At 42.5% G+C, this 18520-nt stretch overlaps 1 long non-coding RNA gene across 1 annotated transcript in view; it reads left to right on the top strand.

The window, feature by feature from the left end:
* The first annotated feature begins 8807 nt into the window (after positions 1 to 8807).
* Positions 8808 to 18520, top strand: part of LOC126418946 (uncharacterized) — a 99461-nt gene continuing 89748 nt past the window's right edge. The window contains exon 1 of the long non-coding RNA XR_007575916.1: positions 8808 to 8822. This is a non-coding gene — a long non-coding RNA (uncharacterized LOC126418946). The remainder of the gene's footprint in view (positions 8823 to 18520) is intronic.

The following is an 18520-nucleotide window of genomic DNA, read 5'->3' as shown; positions in this document are numbered from 1 at the left end:
CTCTCCGATGGAACTGTAGGCTTTGCAAAAAAGAAAAGAGAATCGCTGAGCAGGAGGCAAAGATTTGAGTCCTTCGGGTTGAATTAGATCGCGCGTAATTTGAACCAGACAAGCTGGAAAAAATTTGGAAATTTGTGGTAAGAACTATGGGACCAACTGCTGAGGTCATCGGCTCCTAGGCTGACGCACTACTTAAACTAACTTATGCTAAGGACAACAGACACACCCATGCCTGAGGGAGGACTCGAACCACCGACGGGGGTCAGCCGCGCGAACCGGGACAAGACGTCGTAGACCGCACTAGATAGGTTGAAGTGGGGCAAAGATCTCGGGGACTGGGTAAAAGGTACAAACAATGGGCGAACGGATAGCATCTCTTCTGCAGCTGAGATAAGAGTATGGAATAAATTCGACTTGTTAACCGATGTAGGAGGAGAAGACGCTGATCTGTAGGTTACAATATGCAGCGGACTTCTAGCAAAGAAACTCGATGTAGCTCGATACCGAAAGAGAGTAGGAAGAATAGAGTCTTGATGCTAGGTAGTAGTTATGGAAGAGGTGTAGGCCAGATGGTACAGGATAAATCAGGGACAGGGTAGGTCACAAGTGTTGTGAAGGCAAGTGCTAGCCTTAGATAGATGACAGAGGAGTGGCTCAAATGGCTCTGAGCACTATGGGACTTAACATCTTAGGTCATCAGTCCCCTACAACTTAGAACTACTTAAACCTAACTAACCTAAGGACATCACACACACCCATGCCCGGGGCAGGATTCGAACCTGCGACCGTAGCAGTAGCGCGGTTCCGGACTGAAGCGCCTAGAACCGCTCGGCCACAACGGCCGGCTGATGACAGAGGACATACGAAATATGTGCAAAGGTTTCGACAAGGAGGATCATGGTTTTATAATTGGTGGAGCAGGGAGCAGCCTGGCTAACAACAGTATTCCCAACATTAGAGGTGACTTGGATGAAATAGGAGTATCAACTACAGACACAAATGTGAGTTTTGTGGAAGTCCTGTAGCGCCATGACCACCTATGGGTAAACATCGCCGTCAGCTGTATGAACAGACTTGAGCAGGCCGCTGCTGACTGATGCGAAATCCCATGTGAGTGCAGTACATGTTGTTGCAATTGGGAGATGAGGCCTACACCTGAATATGAGAGGGAAAAATAGGTTGGCTGAGCTTCCTGCAACTAATATACAGGGGTCCACCATCTCATACAGCAAGTTCCCTGTGGTTACTGGTGTCGGAGAGGACCTTTTTTAGGTCAGAATCACGTTTCAGGCGCCCTGATTTGAAAGAAGTAAAAATAACAGAAGAGCCCCACGAAATGCTTAATTAAGAACAGAAAAATATTTCATCAAAATATTAGAGGATTCAGTAATAAGGTAGAAGAGCTTCTTGTCTGTTTGAAAAATTTACAGAACTCTGAAAAGAAAGACACCCTGTACCTGTATGAGCACCACATAACCACAGGGTTAGATACGTTACATATAAAAGAATACAGTGCTGCAACTTACTCATGCAGAAATAACATGGGAAAAGGACGAGCTGTTACATACATTAAGACAGAACACAAATTCAAAAACAATGAGACAAGTAGATTTTGCAATGATCAGCACCTAGAAGTGTGTGTTTGTGAATTAATACTGAAAAATAGTTCACTTTTAACAGAAACTGTATAAAAACCCCACTGTGTAGTTCTGTACTATTTATGAGGAATCTGATTCTTTGCTGTGCTATCTGTCAGACATCAGAGAGCAGTTACTGGTCTGTGGTGACTTCAATGTAGAATTTCTAAAAGATTCTCATAGGAAAAATGACCTGTACACCTTTTTCGGATCCTACAATTTCGTCCCAGTAATTAATTTTCCAACACGAGTGGATAAAGACGGTAGGGCGGTAACTGATAATGTTTTCTTTGATGAAGCTCACAATAAGAAAATAACTGTTTATCCAACAACAAATGATTTTATCCAAAGGCAGGAATCGAATCGAGGTCTGCTGCTTACTAGGCAGATACTTTAGCCACTAAGCCACCTTGTCACAGCGGTTCAGGTAACTGCATGGATTATCCTGGCACGCCTCCCTACTTGATCCAAATTCTCGCTGCCGCCACAATAGTCGGAAGGAGCAGACCCGGGTTCGATTCCTGACTTTGGGATAAGTTTCCACTCGCAGCTTCAGTCTGGATACATAAAATAATATCTGTATTAGACCAGTAAAGTCTCTGAAATTGTGTAATTTCATGAGTAACAGATGCACTCTCTGATCACGATCTAGAATTAGTTAGGATAAATACGTAGCATAGCGCCTTACAGTATGGATACTCCTCAGTGGTAATCAGTTAGAATAATTAATAACTCCAGAACAAATGTTTTTAAGGATAGTTCACTGGAGAGGACATATGATGTAAATTATAATGAAACAAATGCTGACATGAAATTTAACCTATTCCATGATAGTTTCATGTCATTATCTGAAAATAATTTGCCACGTAATCTAAAGGACACTAAATAGCCACATAAAAATTATGGATCACTAGAGGGATTAAAGTATCTTGTGAAAGGAAAAGGGAAATGTATCTTTCGGGAAGAACAAGTAGGGTTCAAAAATGGTTCTGAGCACTATGGGACTTAACTTCTGAGGTCATCAGTCCCCTAGAACTACTTAAACCTAACTAACCTAAGGACATCACACACATCCATGCCCAAGGCAGGATTCGAACCTGCGACCGTAGCGGTCGCGCCGTTCCAGACTGTGGCGCCTGGAACCGCTCGGCCACCCCGGCCGGCCAACAAGTAGGGACCTGCAGTATTTGCACACTACAGAAGCTGCTCGAAATTACTAAGAAAAGTTATTGGAAAAATCGAAGAACATGTACATAATGTCAGAAATCAGTACTTGTGACAACAGACTTAACGCTACATGGAATACGGTGAAACGAGAATTAGTTCAAACAGCCACAGAGCAAGAAAACATCACCGCTGAACTGAATGAAAGGGCTATAAATAATGAGTCACAGGTATCAAATGTGTCTAATAATCATTTCTTAAAGATAGTACAAAGCATATAGACATACAGTTCAAGAGCAAAAGAACGTATCACCAAATTCTCCTTCTGAAATTAAGAAAATTATACATTCCCTCAAAAATTAAAAACTCATCTGGTTTTGATGCTGTTTCCAATAGAGCACTGAAAATTTATTCCCATGTAATAAGCCCAGATTTATTCGAAATATGTAATGCATCACTAACTCAAGATATTTTTCCAGAGAGATTGAAATGTGCCATTGTTAAACCCGTCTTTAAGAAAGATAGTGAGAGAATGTCAATAATTATTCACAAAAATTTTTGAGAAGATGATGTATTCTACAATAGTATTTCACTTAAGCAACAATAGCATCCTTAGCAAATCACAGTTTGGGTTTCAGAAGGGTTACTCGACTGAGAATTCCTTTTAAACACTCAACAGATCTAACAACCATTAGATAGTAAGATATCACCGGTTGGAATGTTCTCTGACCTCTCTAAGGCATATGACTGTATGAATCACACTATTCTCCTAGATAAGCTGATGTTTTATGGGAATGATTGTATAGACAACTATTGGATACTGTCATATCTGACCAAAATAAAGCAGAAAGTTGTACTCAGTAATTTAAGCAATACAGTCCAGGGACATAATTCAAACTGGGAAGAAATCATGTCTCGGATTCTCCGATGTTCAATCTTAGGTCCTTTACTGTTCCTCATGTGTGTAAACGATCTTCCATCTAGTATACAACAAGCAGAATTTGTTCTTTTTGCAGGTGAAACTTCTATTGTAATCAATCCAAGCATATGCACAGAAACAGAAGAAATGGTAAACAAAGTTCTTAAAAGTATCATTGCTTTCTTTTCTGTAAATGGTTTTACAAAGACACAACGTATTCGGTTCTGTACATCTAGATATACTACACCAATGATGAGTGAAACACAAGGTGAGGAAATAAAAAGTTGAGCAGAAACTTCAAAATTCTTAGGGGTTTGTACTGATGAAAATTTAAATTGGGAAAAAACACCTTTTGGAACTCCTAGAACAACTTGGTTCAGCCACATTTGCGCTTAGGATCATTGCAAATCTTGGAGAGAGACAAATCAGTAGATGACATGTTTTGCATATTTTTAGTCAATAATTTCATACGGAATAATGTTATGTGATAACTGATACATAGTCTGACAAGCAGTAAAGAAAAATTTGGTAACAAACTGAGAAAGTTTTTCCTTGACAACTCCTTCTGTTTCACAGAAGAATTTCTATTACTGTAATGTGTAATTAATAACACATATCTACCTCTTTTCGTTTTGTAAAAAAAAAATCTTAGAAATGTTCATGTTGTAACCGTGTGTAATTTGCGATGTGAATGTAAAATGGCTTATTACCCATCATTACGATCTATTGTGTAAAATGATCCATGGAACATGTAAGTAAGCAACTAACTAAGACAACAGAAAAGCAACACAGTATTAAAGGTTTCTAAAGCTTACCTGTTAACTGGATTCTACACTCACGCTCATAAGTTAAGGATAAATAATTGCAGAATGTGGTACCACACAACGTGGCACACACACGACACAGATCTGTGAGTCCACGGTATTGGTGATAAGTTGAGAACCCCCCCCCCCTCCCCCCCCAAACACATGTACTTCAAAACGTTTCCTGCACATGTATCCCGACATCAACATGGGATATGATCACCATGTACACGTACACGGGACGCACAACGGGCTGGCATACTGTGGATCAGGTGGTCGAGCAGCTGCTGGGGTATAGCGTCCCATTCTTGTACCAGTGCCTGTCGGAGCTCCTGAAGTGTCATAAGGGTTTGAAGACGCGTAGCGATACGTCGAGCGAGAGCATCCCAGACATGCTCGATGGGGTTTAGGTCTAGAGAACAGGCAGGACACTCCATTCACCTGATATCTTCTGTTTCAAGGTATTCCTCCACGATGGCAGCTCGATGGGACTGTGCGCTATCATCCATCAACAGGGAGGTGGGACCCACTGTACCCCGGAAAAGGCGGACATACTGGTGCAAAATGACGTCCCACTACACCTGACCTGCTACCGTTCCTCTGTCAAAGACATGCAGGAGTGTACGTGCACCAATGATAATCCCACCCCACACCATCAAATCACAACCTCCATACAGGTACCTTTTAAGAACATTAAGGGGTTGGTATCTGGTTCCTGGTTCACGATAGATGAAAATCCTGGGAGAAATACAGTTAAGTCTATACCTGGACTCGTCTGTGAACATAACCTTGGACCACTGTTCCAGTGACCATGTACTGCTTTACGGGCTCTCCTGTGACCAGGAGTCAGTGGAATGCACCCTGCAGGTCTTTGGGCGAATAAACCATGTCTCTTCAGTCGTCTGTAGACTGTGTGTCTGGAGACAACTGTTCCAGTGGCTGCGGTAAGGTCCCGAGTAAGGTTACCTGCAGTACTCTGTGGCCGTCTGCGGGCACTGATGGTGAGATATTGGTCTTCTTGTGGTGTTGTACACTGTGGACGTCCCGTACTGTAGCGCCTGGACACGTTTCCTGTCTGCTGGAATCGTTACCATAATCTTGAGATCACACTTTGTGGCACACGGAGGGCCCGTGCTACGTCCTGCTGTGTTTGACCAGTAGCCCTAGTATTCTACCCCTCATAACGTCATTAACATGTGTTCTTTGAGCCATTTTCAACACACAGTCACCATTAGCACGTCTGAAAACGTCTGCACACTTACTCGCTGCACCGCACTCTGACATGCACCAACACACCTCTGCGTATGTGGACTGCTGCCAGCGCCATCGTGCGACGACCGCAGGTCAAATGCTCTGCATGGTCATACTTCGCAAACCGCCCACCAGAGCGTTGTTTCACCATGTTTCAGCGTTATTCTTAATTTATGAGCATGAGTGTAGTTCAAATCTATCGCCGGCCGTAGTAGCCGTGCGGTTCTAGGCGCTACAGTCAGCACCCGAGCGACCGCTACAGTCGCAGGTTCGAATCCTGCCTCGGGCATGGATGTGTGTGATGTCCTTAGGTTAGTTAGGTTTAATTAGTTCAAAGTTCTAGGTGATTGATGACCTCAGAAGTTAAGTCGCATAGTGCTCAGAGCCATTTTTTTTTTTTTTTCAAATCTATCGGTGGCCTTGCTGACTATCGATGGTGCATATCCGTTTTTCGTTATGTTACCGAAAATCAAAATATATTTCAATTTCGCTAACGGAACTAGGTCGTGCGTAATGTCGTTTAGGTGACAGCGTGTTCCGGACTGCTTGGAGTCACTTCCCCCACTCCCCCCCACTCCCCTCCTTTTGCTATATGCTTCTCAGGTGTTCGATATTACTTCTGTGCGCTAATTGTACGGCCATTCTTCACAACTCATTATGTGTAATCCCAAAGAAAGACACTTCTATAACAGTACTGAAGAAGCTCGTCTTCAAAATATTTGCCCGAAATTGTAGGTCTGCCTCTTTTTGATTTTTCTACTTCCTCATATATACCATACTTTTTGTTGGACAACCTCAGACATGGTGGTTTTGAAACATTAAACCGTTTACTTTCCTTTTTACAACACATCTTATTCTTATAAACTACAACAATAACTTTAGTTATTTGAGAACACTTTCTTTGATCAATGTTCCTTATTATACTCTTCGAATCTGCCGGCCGCGGTGGTCTAGCGGTTCTGGCGCTGCAGTCCGGAACCGCGGGACTGTTACGGTCGCAGGTTCGAATCCTGCCTCGGGCATGGGTGTGTGTGATGTCCTTAGGTTAGTTAGGTTTAAGTAGTTCTAAGTTCTAGGGGACTTATGACCTAAGATGTTGAGTCCCATAGTGCTCAGAGCCATTTGAACCAACTCTTCGAATCTGCGCAGAATTACAAGAGAATAAGAGAGCTTACTAATACAGGCAGACATTAAAAACATGAAAAAGTAAGGGATCCACTTTAAGGAACTACAAGGGGCCAGTTTACGCAACTGTGGCCTATACTTTGTTAACTAAATAATTTTTTATTTTGAAAGGCTTACCTACTAACAGCCAAGAGAGTGTAAAACCTTTTTTGTCAAAACACGTAATGGCTAATTTATAAGTAAAATTAGAAACGTGTGACTTTTGCTCTCCGCTGCAGAGTGGTGAAAGCCTAAACTACAATTTACAATTGGTCCTACTAGAGTTTTGGAGAATACAGAACCAAGAACCAGGGGGTTCGCTTTAGTGGAGGGCGTGCAATTTAAGTCACGTACCTCTAACAAAAAAAATGGTTCAAATGGCTCTGAGCACTATGGGACTCAACTGCTGTGGTCATAAGTCCCCTAGAACTTAGAACTACTTAGACCTAACTAGCCTAAGGACATCACACACATCCATGCCCGAGGCAGGATTCGAACCTGCGACCGTAGCGGTCGTGCGGTTCCAGACTGTAGCGCCTTTAACCGCTCGGCCACTCCGGCCGGCTGTTCCTCTAACAATAGCATTATTAATTATCACTGCAATAATATCATACATCATTCACACACCTGACTTCTTGTGTCTATCAAACATTCGGAAAGGAAAAGAGAGACAGAGACAATGCTAGAAAAAGCAGCTCATTTCCATTACCGGCCTGAAGCTTACAAGCTTTCTTTTTCGCCTCTCACAAAAAAGAATATGTAGCCCGTGATAAGGAAGTCAAGTGCTGAGACCACAATCTCGAAGCGTCTAGACCTGTCTGATTACTGTCAGCATTGTCTTCCTTAGATTTAAAGTTCCAGAAAGTCGCCATTTACCCTCTCCACATGACTACACTCAAGAACGGGCATTGTGCAGAAATTCTATGGCTTTGATTTCCTGAGTACGGGCATATGATTTGCTGTCACAGCTGCTAAGAAGTATAAGAGATTACTGGAGTTTGTAATGCCCTTGTCTGTTCCGCAACAAACTGTTCACTTATTGCCATACCAGACAATAGCTACAATCTCACAGGAGTAAGACGATATGTTGGTAAATGAAACAGAAGGTGGATCCAATGGATTAAAACTAAAAAGCTGTACAGACCATAAGGTTGACAGCTGGGCGGCAAAAGTAGGCGATGGCGATAAAGATCTCAATATTTTAAGGCTTACGTCGAGATATAACCTCTCTACCAAACTTGCCTTACTTGATGCAAAGAGTCTACGGGATGTTTCGTCTATCATTTAAGAATTCTCTCAGCTGAATATGTTGATCTATCCAGCCAAATGTTTCAAAACGTACCCTCACTATTTTTGAGTCTGCTCATCAGTTAAGTGCGATAGCTGCGAGTAGACGTCAAACTCGTGGAAGAATTTGCAGTTGTCTGAATAATTCTGTTAAGCCACGTGTAAAACAAAACCATCTTTCGAAACGATATCTGCAGCTCATTAGACGCGAATCAAGTTAGATGCGATGCAGTTTCTATGGGCCTTGCCAACTGTTGACAGTAATAAAGTCCTCAAGCTGAAAATAGATCTTCGATATAACAAATGCAAACACACTATAGATGTTACCTAGTGCTATTGTCTACGACTGTTTGTCGCAGATGTGGAGACTAGTCTCACTTCCTGTTCTATTCCCAGAAGAAATGGCGTGCAAGTTAAACAGATGTCACTACAGATGCAGTGTTTCAGTTCAACGGAGAACATAACACGCATGTTCTTTGTGCGGCAGAAAATGCGCAGCTCTGCCGACCAATGTAAGCCATAGACAGACGTCTTACTGTATCACTGAAGGTGGCTATCTCCACCAGAACCATTTTCCTTCTTTGCTTGGCCTTTGCGGTAAGAATCTTATTACTCCTGGTAACAAAAACTCTGTTACGCGGTGTAGAAAAATTTCCGCTATCAGTCGCAATAGAAGATTATTTATTCGTCACACGGCCGACTTCGGGCTTATGCCCATCCTAAGGAGTTTATACATTCAAGTACGTGTTTATATTGCTGGAGATCAATAAAGACGAAGCAATATAAGCATGTACAGGAATGTATAAACACTTAAGAATGGGCAAAAGCTCAGAACCGGCTGTGTGACGAATAAATAATCTCTTATTGCGACTAATAGCGGAAATTTTTCTACACCCTATAAAGGAACAGTCACGGAGTTCAACAGCATCCACTAAGGATAAAATTCACTGTATTATAGTTGAAATACGAGGCATGAATTTGATAACAGAATTTTCATGTCTAGTAATAAGAAATAGTGGAATATCGATACAGTTTTCAAAGTTACGGCCATTGATTATACCACATAAAAATGTAAACCTGTCATCAACTGGAAACTTGGTTTTGACCCCACAGTGTCTCAGTAGTCATAGCCCTATTGGAGGTGGTATGCTGTTGAATTCCTATGACCTTTGAACCGATCTAGCCAACCAGCTACAGTACATGAACAATAGTATCAGGCCACATACAATATTAGTGGACATTAATATGGAGTGTGTCCATCCTTCGCCATTATGACGGCATGAATTCCGGTGTGGACACTTTCATCGAGACGTGTGAATATGGAGGAATGGCAGCCCTTTCTTGCTCGAGAGCAGGAACCAGGGAAGATAGTGAGGAGTCTGGAAATAAGTCGATGTCTAACTCACCCGAAAATTTCCATCGACTTGATGTCGTCACTCTGGGCATGCCATTCCATTTCACTAATGTTATTGTCAGACCACTGCCTCACAGATGCTGATCTGTGACAGTGTATATTCTCATACTAATATAATCACCGCTCCCTAACTGTTTCTCTATTATACGCAATCCACAAACCTATAAAATGCGTTCAGTTCTTTCCGCGTTTAGCATGTTCCTACTCACCCCAAGCACGGAAAGTACGTCTATAACATAACAGAACCTCCAACAGTAGTTCACTGTTGACACTACACACGAGGCAGGTAATGTTATCAGGCATCAGGCAAAACTAAATCCTTCCGTCGGATTGCTACAGGGTATAGCGTGATTCATCACTGCAGATCGCTCATTTCCAGTCATCCACTGCCCACTGGCGCAGCTCTTGACTCACCTCAGTCGTCTGACTCCAGAAATGTGCGGCTCATGACGAGCTACTCTACCACTGTACCCCTTATTTTTAACTCCAAACACACAGTCATTGTTCTAGCTGGACTGCTGGTAGTACTTTGGAAATCGAGAGAGTTTTCTCCCGCTGATTTCATGCGATTTTTCAATTTTGGCAATTTAACTGCTATCCCTAGAGTAAAATGAAAGATAATTTTCAACACAGAAGCAAATTTTAGAATAATGTTTGCTACACAACTCTGCTTATTTTCTGGTTTTCGCCTGGTCTCCTCCTAGATGACAGTAGAGGCGGTACATAACGCTAAGCATTCACTGATGGGGGTAGAAAACGTTACACCATGATGCACAAGCCTGATATTCATCAGTATTTCCGGAGATGTTCATCACATAAGGGATATTAAATGACATAACATTTATCCCATTTGGAATCCATGTCCATCATCAACATCGTTGTGATGATGTTTTGGTTTGTGGGGCGCTCAACTGCACAGTCACCAGCGCCCGTACAAAGTCACAATTTTTACACAGTCCAATGTTTTACACAACCCAATCTAGCCACTGTCACGAATGATGACGACGAAATGATGAGGACAACACAAACACCCAGTGCCTGGGCATAGAAAATCCCCAATCCGGCCGGGAATCGAACCCGGGACCTCGTGATCCAGAGGCATCAATGCTAGCAACTAGACTGCGAGCTGCGGACAACCTCGTTATGTCGTGTGACAACCACAGGTACAAATATGCTCTAGTGTTCATTATGGGATGGAAACCAACAGCCTGTGAGTGCTGTGTTAAGGAATTTTCAGCTTGGCTCGAAACCTACGCTGTGTCAGATTGCTAGTATGAAAATGAATGTCTTTCCATCGCACCCCAGACGTGATCTGTGGGTGGTAAATCGAGTGAATGGGCACGCCAGTTAAGGATCCTTAAATAACTCAAAATGCTTGTGGTGTGAACTTGTGTGAGGTCTTGGATTACTTCAATGGAATATGCCATTTGGCATCCAGGTCATTATGGGTATGACAGAAGGGTTTACCATTCTCGCCAAATAATGGAGTTCATTCAGCCTCCCTTCAACAATTTCCAATTCAATGTTGTCATCACTAACAGCTCATATCTAACAGCTCAACACATCACTATTACAGGTGGTGGAGAGGTGTGGGTCACGAGAATCGATGCATCTAGTGACTTCTGATCATTTCGTCTATGTTGGTTTTGGTCTCACAGCCACGTAAAGAAATGAGACTCCTCACTGAACACCCAAGTATGACACTCGCTTCCCAGTTCACAGTGGCTCTACACAATGTTAGTCTCTGATGTCTGTCGGGGCAACCGACCGTGGCAGCTCTTGAAATCAACCCTGTTTCAAGTAATTAATACCCGACTGTTCGTGGGGAAAACACTACATGTAACCTCTGCAACGATTTCATCTACCGTCATCCGTCTTCTCGTCCGAGACAGTCCCAAAAATCTTACGATCTCCATATAGGACATAGAGTTCCCCTTTCACCTTTGTGTTTATATTCTCCTGCTCCGTTTAATGCCTCTACGACCTGTGTCGGTTATGTCGATCACTGGAGTTACTTGATGAAAATGTCATTGTCACTAGTAAATTCGACTTCGTTTAGTTTCCAACTTTATTATAGAGCCTTTAAATTATGTGATAAGCAAGGTCATGTGAGTGGCAAGTGTATTAATGAAGTTTATTATACTGCTTGAAGTACTTAGAATCATTGTCATGTCATGTCATGCATCATTGTCATACAAGCTGGTATCGAATCCTGTTGTTGTTGTAGTCTTCATTCCAGAGAGTGGTTTGATGCAGCTCTCCAGGCTACTCTACCCTGTGCAAGTTTCTTCATCTCCCAGTACCTACTTCAACCTACATCCTTCTGAATCTGTTTAGTGTATTCCTCTCTTGGTCTCCCTTTATGATTTTTATCTTCCACGCTGCCCTCCAATACTAAATTGGTGATCCCTTGATGCCTCAGAATATGCCCTACCAACCGATCCCTTCTTCTAGTCAAGTTGTGCCACAAACTCCTCTTCTCCCCAATTCTATTCAATACATCCTCATTAGTTATGTGATCTACCCATCTAATCTTCAGCATTCTTTTGTAGCACCACAATTCAAAAACTTCTCTTCTTTGCTAAACTATTTATCGTCCATGTTTCACTTCCATACATGGCTACACTCCATACAAATACTTTCAGAAACGATTTTCTGCACTTAAATCTATACTCGATGTTAACAAATTTCTCTTCTTCAGAAACGATTTCCTTGACATTGCCAGTCTACATTTTATATCCTCTCTACTTCGACCATCATCAGTTATTTTACTCCCCAAATAGCAAAACTCATTTACTACTTTAAGCGTCTCATTTCCTAATCTAATTCCCTCAGCATCACCTGATTTAATTCGACTACATTCCATTATCCTCGTTTTGCTTTTGTTGATATAAGATGAATATCCTCCTTGCAAGACACTGTCCATTCCGTTCAACTGCTCTTCCAGGTTCTTTGCTGTCTCAGCCAGAATTACAATGTCATCGGCAAACCTCAAAGTTTTTATATCTTCTCCACGGATTTTAATTCCTACTCCAAATTTTTCTTTTGTTTCCTTTACTGCTATCTCAATATTCAGATTGAATAACATTGGGGAGAGGCTACAACCCGGAGAGGCTACAACCCTGTCTCACTCCCTTCCCAACCACTGCTTCCATTTCATGCCCCTCGACTCTTATAATTGCCATCTGGTTTCTATACAAATTGTAAATAGCCTTTCGCTCCTTGTATTTTACCCCTGCCACCTTCAGAATTTGAGAGAGAGTATTCCAGTCAACTTTCTCAAAAGCTTTCTCTCAGTCTACAAATGCTAGAAACGTAGATTTGCCTTTCCTCAATCTATTTTCTGAGATGAAGCGTGTTCCAACATTTCTACGAAATCCAAACTGATCTTCGCCAAGGTCGGCTTCTACCAGTTTTTCCACTCGTCTGTATAAAATTCGTTCCTATCTGTCCCTAATAGTCCTATTCATTTTGATTTGTTTGAAAACATTGGAAGATTAGGTATATTTTTCCATGTCTGTGTAGCTGGGCACTGCGCAAAATGACATCTGTTATCATAACAGGGTTAATGCTAATCTTACTTTATCTATTTCGGTAAAAATATTGAAAAAAAACTGAAGATTGCGACACAAGAAAACAGTGGAAGCTGCAAAACATCGTCTCACTTCGAGCTTTGTCTCCTAAGGTTTCTTCACAGATTTATAAACTTACAATAAGGAAACCAAGGTAACAACGAAATGTCTACAGGTGTGAAAAAATAATATTTACAAAATGCGGCACATACCACAGAATAAAAAGAAGCCATCAAGTGCACCTATGATACGGACACTACCATTAGCCTTTTGCAAACGAAACATAAAAAAAAACAAAACTGAGCAGAAGAACCGATTATTCCATCCTTTATTTCGAGACAACGTGGTGTCAACGCATATTCTAGCTAAGAAATTCATCCTTTCATAACTGAAATATAAGTGGGACGCTATAAGGTAACCAACAACAACAAAAATACACGTATATCGCATCATTTGATTCCATCATAATGATACTACAAACAGCTTAAAACAGTACTGCATTTTTACAGTAATGAAGATGACCCACATAAGATGGCCCTCAACGAAATTTGTCTGCACAAGAAATAGGTGAGAAGACAGAAGACGGAGTCATAAAAACAAATCGTCTAGAAAAGATAAACATCTAGGGCTGAGACCCTGTCAACAGCTATGATTAAAGGTGCAGGAAAGCTAATGCAGAAAGCTTTTTGCAAAAGTGTTCACACAGTATCTGACGAAGACAACTCCCCAAAACTGGAATTATTCTATGTGGCAAGAAAGGAGTCACATAAGATATCAATAACTATAACTTATCTACCTATTTTCCGTAGTGTATAAGATAATCGCCGGCCGAAGTGGCCGTGCGGTTAAAGGCGCTGCAGTCTGGAACCGCAAGACCGCTACGGTCGCAGGTTCGAATCCTGCCTCGGGCATGGATGTTTGTGATGTCCTTAGGTTAGTTAGGTTTAACTAGTTCTAAGTTCTAGGGGACTAATGACCTCAGCAGTTGAGTCCCATAGTGCTCAGAGCCATTTAAACCATTTTTTATAAGATAATCAATAAAATTCTCGACAACCGCATAAAATACCATTGTAATTTAATCTTAATAAAAAATATATTTTTTAGTTTTTCTACATGACTATTTTTGTATTCGGATGGAGGGATACGGCAGAGTAATTGCTTACTTTCGCCTTTGTCGTAAATATCGTTGAAAGAAGCCAAGACACAAAAATACAAAAAGGGCCTTATGAAGGGTAAAGGAGCCGACGAGATTTTTGAAATGTCTGACTCTACACATAATATTGTTGTAAGATTAACGAATAATTAAGACGCAAACAATAAAGGGTGATCTCCAGTGTTACGTGTGCACTACATTATTTACCTTAACTGAAGTCCTATCCTTCTCCTAGATCCTGACTTAAGTCTGCGTCGAATATTACATTGTTCTAAAGGTAGTACCGCAACTGTAGTTGAAGAGGTGACTGTATGGACCACAACAGAAGTGGATAGAAGAAAAAAATTGTTTGGAGTGCTCTCGGTAAACAAAATTGATTTTCTAAAATTTAGCTTCTGCTGAGTCTAAACAGAAAGTTTACAGTCGTGTGCATTTCAATTTTTCGAACTATGACAGGCGCGTTTAATGCGAAAAACATTAAGGAGCTAACTTCAGTACTGTTTGCCGGGAAATGGGTCGTAAAAAAGTCATACATCTGAAAAATTCCATGCTTTCTTTGATGAGTTCAGAGATCCAAGTGGACCAATGAAAATAATATCGAAATAAAATACTCGAATATATAAATTTTCATCAACAGAAAATCAACACAAAGTCCTTAGCAGCCTGCCCATTAATGGGACTCGACAGGGCGTCTTAAACCTTCTGGGTCAGACTATAACAGATAACAGTGGGTCTACAACCGATTATATTGAGATCAGGAACCAAAGGTCAAAAATACATTTTTATTGTGTTATGGACACACACGGAGTGCACCGTAAAACGACAACGTAACTCATAGTAATTGTTCAAAGGACGATCGCCAGTCTCAATCCATGTGTTGCAACGGCGCACGCAGTTCTACCGTACTCTCGCAAAGTTCCCGGATGTCTGTTGTACGCTGGAACAGGCAGCGGGTGATAAATAGCGCACGCACCTGACCACCAGGCATACTGTACACGACATAGCCGTACCACGTGTGTCATGTGACGACTGCAGGCACCGCATCGGCGCATCAAACCGTGGCGCACGCACACAAGTATCCCTGGTGACAGTTGTGCATTGTTCAGGCAGCTTGTGATGTGTCCATGACGAGGAGTGATATTGTGTACAGTGTACCTCACGTAGTCGAAGGTGGATCGTCACTCGTCACGAGAGTTGGCAGACATGCATTTAACGTGCGGTGCGGCAGGATGTGGTGCCCGTAAAGCAGCACGAATGTATAGAGAACGCTTTCCCAACAAACGTCATTCTGCCTAGAAGATGTTTATCTCTGTGAATATCAACTTACGAGAGACCAGGTCTTCACGCCACAGAGAACCTACCAAGGAAACCGCCAAAGACATATCCGAGTATGAGACTTCGAGGAGGTGGTATTGGATCGCATGGCCGACTACCCAGCAATAAGCTTCTGTCAACTTGCACGTGGAACGCACAGAGTGTGGAGACTACTGGTGGAACAGGTATTACGCCTCGATCACAAAGAAAGTTAGAAGCATTAAGAAAAATGGTTCAAATGGCTCTGAGCACTATGGGACTCAACTTCTGAGGTCATTAGTCCACTAGAACTTAGAACTAGTTAAACCTAACTAACCTAAGGACATCACACACATCCGTGCCCGAGGCAGGATTCGAACCTGCGACCGTAGCGGTCTCGCGGTTCCAGACTGCAGCGCTAGAAGCATTAAGACCAACGGACTTTGTGCACCACGTTCACTTCCATCAATGGATTTCCCACTGAAGTGCTGTAGTGCTAAAATTCGTACGGTTTGTACTGTTCATGGATGAGGCCTCATTCAACCGTGATGGTGTTATCAACAGCCGCAACAGCCATGTCTGGAGTGAGGACAATCCCCAGGCCACCTACATCGGTGGCCCCTACCAACGAATCTCCTCAGTGTGGGTCTCCTAATAGGACCTTATGCGCTGCCTCCCCGTCTGACTGGCCCATGTTATCTGGTGTCTTTGCGAGATGTGTTGCCACAGTTATTGGAGACTATACCCCCTGCTGTCCGCAAAAAGATGTGTTTTCAACAGATGGTACACCAGCCTTCTTGGATGTTAATGTCCACGAGGAGTTAAACAACACGTACCCTGAATGAGATTTTCACTCTGCAGCGGAGTGTGCGCTGATATGAAACTTCCAGGCAGATTAAAACTGTGTGCCCGACCGAGACTCGAACTCGGGACCTTTGCCTTTCGCGGGCAAGTGCTCCACCATCTGAGCTACCGAAGCACGACTCACGCCCGGTACTCACAGCTTTACTTCTGCCAGTACCTCGTCTCCTACCTTCCAAACTTTACAGAAGCCGCAAGGTTCGCAGGAGAGCTTCTGTAAAGTTTGGAAGGTAGGAGACGAGGTACTGGCAGAAGTAAAGCTGTGAGTACCGGGCGTGAGTCGTGCTTCGGTAGCTCAGATGGTGGAGCTCTTGCCCGCGAAAGGCAAAGGTCCCGAGTTCGAGTCTCGGTCGGGCACACAGTTTTAATCTGCCAGGAAGTTTCACACGTACCCTCATCGTTGATTTGGAAGGGAAGGTCCTATCCCATGGCCAAAGCGATCTTCGCACCTCACACCTCAGAACATCTGTGGTTACATCAAGACGTTGGAGTGTGAAGCCCCCGTAGAAACGGATTAAGACCCGCTTGCTAGAGTCCAAGCCGCCTGTGTCCTGGTACACCAGAGATCATTGAGAGAGTGCAGCAGAACTTCATACGCCGTTTTCATGCGTGCTTTGAGACTGGCAGTCGTCGCTTGGAACAATTATTATGCCCTACGTTGTTATGCGGTGTACTCTGTGTATGTTTGTAACACACACAATAAATGTGGATTTCCAACCAGTGGTGTCCTATCTGAATATAACAGATTGTGGACCCATTGTTACCTGTTTCACTTGGACCCAGAAGGTTTCAGACACCGTGAACATTACAAAGCGGCAGAAACAGTCGCGGATATCCAGTTACAGGTTGCCTTCCTAATGCTTTCTAGGGGTTACAAAAATTTCGTTTTCAGTATCTCAAATGACTGTTGGCCAAATTTAAAAATACAAAATGCTGTCTTAATCTGCTCATTAAGAGCTATGGTTTTACGTTAAAATTTGGACAAAATAGTGGAAGTAAGAAACTGTGTACTTCTTGGGGCAGGGTAACTCACGGCGCGCAAATTACCCAGGCTTTATTCAACCAGTATTTGAGAATGACGGCACTCAGCGACTTCTAACAAACTTTGCTCATAATTTCAAACTATTTCGAAACTTTTTCTCGCTGATACCACCACAAAACAAGAAAAGGAAAAAGTTTACCGCTTACTACATTTTCGCTGTTTATGCATTAAAACTTCAGCATCAAGTATGTCTCAATTCTGAGCACATTTTACAGACAGAATCCAGATATACCACTGAATGTACCTGCAAAGTCATATTTTCATACAACACATAGTTCAGGAGATACGATATAAACTCTGAGATTCATGAAACTGGTGTGATTTGTACATCTGAGTTCGATTTTTTGAAGAATGGAATGTGTGGGAGGGGAGTTAATGGTAATCCCTGAGTTAGCTACCATTAAACCGAAATTAGATCTACAGTATAACGAATCAATCGGTATGCAAGACACTGCTTTACCACATGTGTTTTCCCTGAAGCAGTGACATGCAATACAAGCAGCAGTCACGACAGACGCGGCGGTGCAACACAGGATACAACACGCAGCCACTTTGTGCCGCAGCAAACGCGCAGAACTGGGGAGAAATATAAGCCGTAGGCAGACGTCCTGCTGTATGATTCGAGATGGCTGCCTCTACCAGAACTGATGTGCTTCTCTGCTTGGTCTTCACGGTAAGTCTTCCATCGTCCCCGTTTCACATGACTTTATCCATCGCTTGTAGCAGGTGCCAGGAACTGTAACTGGTTAGAAAAATCGTCACGGCCCGCACCGGGGTGTGCCTTCCCATGATATCGCCCAGCATGGTTTCCGAAAACATTGGTCACTTGGACCCCAATTCGCGCTTTCGTCACATGAGATTCTGAAAAGCATGCACAAAGTAATCGAATAAATGGAGTATTTCTTTACTTCCGAAAAGCATTTGACTAATCATCACACCTTCACTTGTTAACGAAAACGC

The sequence above is a fragment of the Schistocerca serialis genome, chromosome 9, assembly GCF_023864345.2.
Source record: "Schistocerca serialis cubense isolate TAMUIC-IGC-003099 chromosome 9, iqSchSeri2.2, whole genome shotgun sequence".
NCBI lineage: Eukaryota > Metazoa > Arthropoda > Insecta > Orthoptera > Acrididae > Schistocerca > Schistocerca serialis.
Note: the sequence above shows the minus strand (reverse complement) of the source record. Positions and strands in the feature narration are given on the sequence as shown.